The sequence below is a fragment of the Calliphora vicina genome, chromosome 1, assembly GCF_958450345.1.
Source record: "Calliphora vicina chromosome 1, idCalVici1.1, whole genome shotgun sequence".
Taxonomy (NCBI): Eukaryota; Metazoa; Arthropoda; class Insecta; order Diptera; family Calliphoridae; genus Calliphora; species Calliphora vicina.
Genome location: NC_088780.1, coordinates 38,140,008 through 38,146,626, shown reverse-complemented (window position 1 = coordinate 38,146,626; position 6,619 = coordinate 38,140,008).

Here is a 6,619-nt window from a genome sequence, read left to right as displayed (position 1 = left end):
TTTTACTCGTTTTTGATGATAAATGATAAAGTTTCTTTTCAATTAAAGCTTTTGCTTACGCATAAACTAATATGTTTCAACTGTAGATCTCATTCATGATTGTAACGTTTTATATACGCTACACTTCAAGAACGCATCAATATTTTTTTAATATTTTGATTCGTATCTAAGGAATTGGGTCAGCACAAAATGTTAAAAATTGTTTAAGATTTATTTAATTTAATAATACAATTTTTTTAACTTAAAACAAATATATGTTCTAAGCAAATTGTGGAGGATTACATGGATTATTTGAATAAGGAAATAAATTAAACAAAAAATAAATAAAATTAGATAAAGTAGTTTAAATTTGATTTTTAATTTTCGTTTTGCAATATGCTATATTCGTCTGTGCCGAATCTTATTTTCTTTAATATAAATATTAAAAATTAGTTTTGGTTTGTTTAACAAATTGTGAAAAAAACTTGGAGAAACAAAATGTTGGTCAAAAATAGGTGAAAAAAGTAAGAGAGCTAATTCTTACCCTTCACCAAATTTTACATAAAAATATTTTTTTTATATATTTTTATTTAAACAAAATTATATTTTTTTTAAATAGTTTTTAAACTTTTTTTAAAAAAAAAACTTTTTTAAAAAGTTTTTCGATTTTTTTTAATTTTTTTTTTTTAATTTTAAAAAAAATAAAAATTTCTTGGAAAAAGAATTTCTGCCAAAAAAAAATTTTGTCGATTTTTAAAGCAACCAAGCTGGAAGAATTCCCGATATATTGATGTCTGAATCATGTCGGTCAAGCCCGACCATATAATACCCTACACTGAGTAAATGATCAAAAACAAGTTTCTTTAAAAATTTCAATAATTTTTTTTTTCAGTGATTTTCAGAAGTGATGGGATCTATGGGCAATTATGGACCGGTCGCCATGTCTACATGAAACTTATTTCTGTTTAATTCTATGTTCGCTCATTTGTGAAAATGAGCGAATTCACTTAATTGTAAATAAATAATAATTGAATAATCCATCGATTTTTATATTCGATATCTCATTTTGTTCCCATTACATGAGGCTTTGCGATAAAGTAATAAATCTAAACAATTTCTGCGGTTTTCGATTTTTCATGATTTTTTTAAAACAAAAAAAAATGCTATTTTCACGTAAAAATTATATTTTTTGCATCAATTTGTTACTCTGAAACTACTGAGCCGATTGAAACACGATATATATACGGATTAAAGGTTAAATAAATCTAAACTTTTCTAAGTTTCGATTTTTAATGATTTTTTTTAAAACAAAAAATATTGGCTATTTTCACATAAAAAATATATTTTTTGCATCAATTTATTATTATAACTCCGAAACTACTGAGCCGATTGAAACGCAATATATATGTGAAAATTTGTACATAGCATGGTTAAAATGTTTTCAAAATTCAAGCAATCGACAGAAGAATATTAGCTACTCAATTTTATGTATATCAAACAAAAAAGTAAAATTTTGTGAAAATGAGCTAATTCACTTAATTTTGAATAAATTCGAAAAGAATCAATCGATTTTTATTTTCGATATATCTCATTTTGTTCCTATTATACGCGGCTTTGCGACAAAGAGATAAACCTTAACAAGTTTCGATTTTTCATGAGTTTTTTAAAACTATTTTCACGTAAAAAATATATTTTTTGCTTCAATTTGTTATTATAACACGGAATCAATCGATTTTAATAAATATGAACAATTTCGGAGCTCTTCGATTTTTCATGAGTTTTTTAAAAATTTGCTAATTTCACGTAATAAATAAATTTTTTGCTTCAATATGTTATTATAACTCCGAAACTACTGTGCCGATTAAAACGCAATATATAAACGGATTAAAGGTTATGTAAATTTGATCTTTTTTAAGTTTATTTTAATAATATCGAACTAAGCCTTTTTGAGTTCTCATAAATTATGTGGAGAAACATCTACAAAAATTCGCAAATTCAGAAAACAAAATTAAAAAAAAAAACTTCTCCATAGAATTTCAAATTTGGACCATATTTGTACTACTGGAACCACAATACATCAAAATTGTGTAGTGGTTTAAAAAGCCTGTAAATTTTTTTCGATTTTGTTGCCCTGTGTAATTAATTATTAAAATAAATTGAATTTATTACATTTGGAATGGTTAGGAGAATAAATTTAATATGACTTTGAAAATTAATTAATTTCCATGGTACGTTATATTAAAACTAACACATATTTATTTGGAAAAAATTTAATTTGAATTAAATATTTCACGAAAAAAAAGTAAAAAAAGTAAAAAAATGTTTTAAATTGCTTACTGCCTTCTTTTACTTTTTTAACAAGTCATACCTGCGAATAGGTATCTTACGAAGACAAAAACTCATATACAAGTAAATATGGATATATTTTAAGTAAAAATAAGCTTTTATTTTAATATTTCTCAAAATATGTTAATTTTGTTCCTACCTTTCTTGTTCTAGTGGCCTGAGAAACGTTAATGGCCTGGCGATTTACTTACACATTTGATTCTTTTAAATTAAATTGCAAAAGTAATTATTTAATGGCAAAATTTTTACAAAAACTGAAAAAATTTCATTTTTCCCTCTTGTAAAAGCACCTCAAAAGTTATTCGCAAGTCGGCACGGGTTGCAATCATGATATAAATACAAAATTTTATATTTAACTATACTTTTATATATATATAAAAAAAATAGAGGGTATGCGTTCCAATTTTAACACAAAACCGGCTGGCCCAACACTTTTCAATAAGTTTAATTCATTTTGAAAATACCTTAGATTTTTCTCAATATTTAAACATTGTTTTTTGTCCTCACATTTGTATTATAAAATAATAGTAATTGATTAACAATTAATTGTTATACATTAGTTACTTAATAAAGCTAGTTTTTCAAAGTTAAAGTTAATTAGTACATCGCATTAACGGAAGTGGGGGTAAGTAATATTATTGAGATAACGGAACAGCACAGCTAAAACTTGGTAATCACTTGCAATTACTGAATAACATACTTTACAAGGTCAACTACATACCGACTGCATTATTCTGAAGTAGTCTAATAACGACATCTTTGGAAAGTCCATTACAGAATCGTACAATTAGTAACTAACCTTACATTCCATGTTTATTTATAACTACTTTGAGTGACTGATTTGAAATGCTTCTAACTTTTTTATATATTTTTTTTAATTAAAGTATACAATTCTGTAATTTCTGAATGAATATTCTGCTTAACCTTCGCTTTACCAATACCCACCCGGGTGACCACTTCGTTTTTATTGGTTTAATATTTTTTTTAATTTTGTTTCAATTTAAATGAAATTTATACTCACTGAACAAATTTTAGAGTTCTATAGAATTTAATAGAAACATTTTAAACTTTTTATAAGGTTTTTTCAATTTTTTAAAATTTCGTTCGTCGCATATAGTTATAGAAGTGTAGTGTCACCCGGGTGGGTATTGGTAAACCATGTACATAAAAAACCTTTGGTAAAGCGAAGGTTAAGTTGATGAATGTTTTGTGGTTTGTTGAGGTAAACTCGTCCATTCAAGAAACCCCACAACAAAAATCAGGGGCCTTTAAATCTGATGAACGAGGTGGCCACGTAAAATCAGCATTTTTTTTAAATTATTCGGTCAACAAAAAGTTCTCGCGGAATCGTCATTGTGTTTTTCTCGGTATGAGCTGTAGATCTATCTATCTTATTAGAACCAAGTCAGGATTATTGAGAACTACCGGATGTTAAAAATTGGTCCAATATATCTCCCCGGAGACTGTTTCTGGTTACCCAGCATAATTTAAGAAAAATATGGACGATAACCTTATCAGATTTGAAAGTTCTGCAAATGCTCGCTTCAAACGAATCAGTTGCGTTCGGTACACGTTCCATGCGATAGGACTGAAAAACACACGTTTTTCATTAAAACTTTTAATCCAAGTATTATTTGATTTTTATACCCTTCACCTTCTTGAGAAGGGTATATACATATAAGTTTGTCATTCCGTTTGTAATTTCTACATTTTTCATTTCCGAACCTAAAAAGTATATATATTCTGGATCCTTATATATAGCCATGTCCGCCTGTCTGTCTGTTGAAATAAAATTTCCGAAGCCCCCAAATAACTTACATACACGATTCATACATCATTATCTCTCGAGAAAATCGGTCCACAAATGGCTGAGAATAAGGAAAAAAACCAAGACCACCTCGATTTTTTACCTATTTTTTAACGTATATCTGGATTACAAAGTCATTAATATAGACAATATGGATATCTAATGATAGATATTTCAAAGACCTTTGCAATGACGTATATAAGACCATAGTAAGTTGGACCTACAATGGGTCAAAATCGGAAAAAATATTTTTTAACCCGAATTTTTTTTCACCAAATGTTTTTTTTCGCTAAATATTAAAAAAACCAAAAAAAAATTTTGAAATTTAAAAAAAAAATTAAAAAACATTTCGAAAAAAATTTTTTCGAAAAAAAATTAAAAAACAATGGAAAATGAAAATAAATTTTGTTTGCCTAATAATATTTAAAATTTTTATTTTGAAGTATAATTTGATGAAGTGTATATAAGATTCGGCACAGCTGAATATAGCTCTCTTACTTGTTTTTGATCAATTTGTTTGTCAATTATGTTCATTTGTTGTTAATCTGATTAAAATGAGCGACGAGAAAAAAGTGCGTAAAAAAATTATTAAATATTTTCAACAAAACTCAACTTGGTCCTACAAAAAGTTGGCCAAATAATCAAAAGTCTACCGTCAAACTGTTTCCAATGTTATTAAATAGTATCGGAAGAACTGACAGAGAACCTGGTTCAGATAGAAGGAATGGTCCACATGGTGTTTCTAAATATAAAGCATTTTCAAAAGAGCTCCCAACACATCCAGTAGGAAAGTACACAGAAAAAACTATTTCTTAAACCGTTTCAATTCAAATATTTGTCACATATTGAACTGGTTTCAATTATTTCATAATTAAATCAAGTATTCATTTGCTCAAAAACAAAATTTCTTGATATTTTCTATTGAATTTTGAGTTTTGAATTTGATTATTTTTACAATTGAATATACAATTTTCGTTATTGGATGAATTTCAAATACAAAAATTATTGAATAGATAATTTTCGTAATTAAAAACACATTTTTGTTATTTTTTGTTTTTTCAATTACAAAAATTATCTATTCAATAATTTTTGTATTTGAAATTCAACCAATAACGAAAATTGTATATTCAATTGTAAAAATGGAAATCTAACGGGACTTTTTAAAAATAAAATTGAAAGCATGAGCAAATATTCATTTGCAAAGCGCAGCTAAACGCTGGAAGAATAATTCAAACCAAAAGTGCACTTCAAAACGGTCTTGCAATTGCTGTAGTCTACAAAATTAAATTATTTTCAATGGATTTTGAAGTTAAAGGTATTTATTTTATCTTTAGAAAATAATAAAAATTAACTTGTGTTGTAATTCTTGTGAAATTAATGTTTTAGTTAACCTATATGTTTGTTACTTATTTGTAAAACTTCATTATGTTTACTTAAAGTTTTAGTTGTGTTCCCCCAAGATTCCCCCATAGGTTTATTTTTCATTGTATTAATCTGATTCTTAAGATAATAAAAATGCTGAAGTTAGTTGCGGAAATTTGCGGATCGGCGTGTAATCTGTAATATACTAACCCGCCCCACAGAGGGACGGCTTCATACATTTTTTTGCAAAAATTATAAGGAGTGGTTGTAGAGCTCTGAAATTTGGCACAGATAATTATATGGACCAAACTAAGAAACAAATAAAATTGTATCAAAATCGACCACGCCCAACGCCCACAACCTATACAATCCCAATAGATTTGTTCGCATCAAATTTTTCCTATTCAAGTAAAAGTCTAGAAATTTGGCACATATATTTTCTGAAACAAAAGAAGAACGTATGCTAAGATTTATTAAAATCGGCCATGCCCCCCGCATACCGCCCATGCAATCCAAATGCAATACATTTTTGAGCAAAAATTATAAGGGGTGGTCGTAGAGCATTGAAATTTGGCACCGAGAATTATATGGACTAAATTAAAAAAAAAATAATTTTATCAAAAAAGTCCACGCCTACAATCCAAATTGATTTTTTCGCATAAAATTGTTTATATCCAAGCAAAAGTCTAGAAATTTATTGAAATCAAAAAGGATCGGTCACGCCCACCGTGACCGATAAGTAAAATGAAAAATGTTCAGCAAAAATACAGCAAAAGTGTAAAATTTGAAAATCTATGCCACTATTTGAAAAAATATATTTAAGTCAGGTATTTCATATAGAGGTTAGACAAAATAAAGTACATTTTAAAAAAATTTAATTATTTACATTCAGTAAAAATAATTGTGTAAAATAAAAAAAATATCAAAAAAGGCATGAAACTGGAAAAAAATATTTTAAAATGTTAAAAAAAAAAATTAATTAAAAATTATTTCTGTCGATTTTTCAGAATATTTTGCTATTAAGAATTTATTTTCATAATATTCTAAATGTTGAAATCTTGAAATATAAAAACCTGTGTAAAATGTATTAAAAAAAAATAAAATTTCATACTTCCGTTCATATTT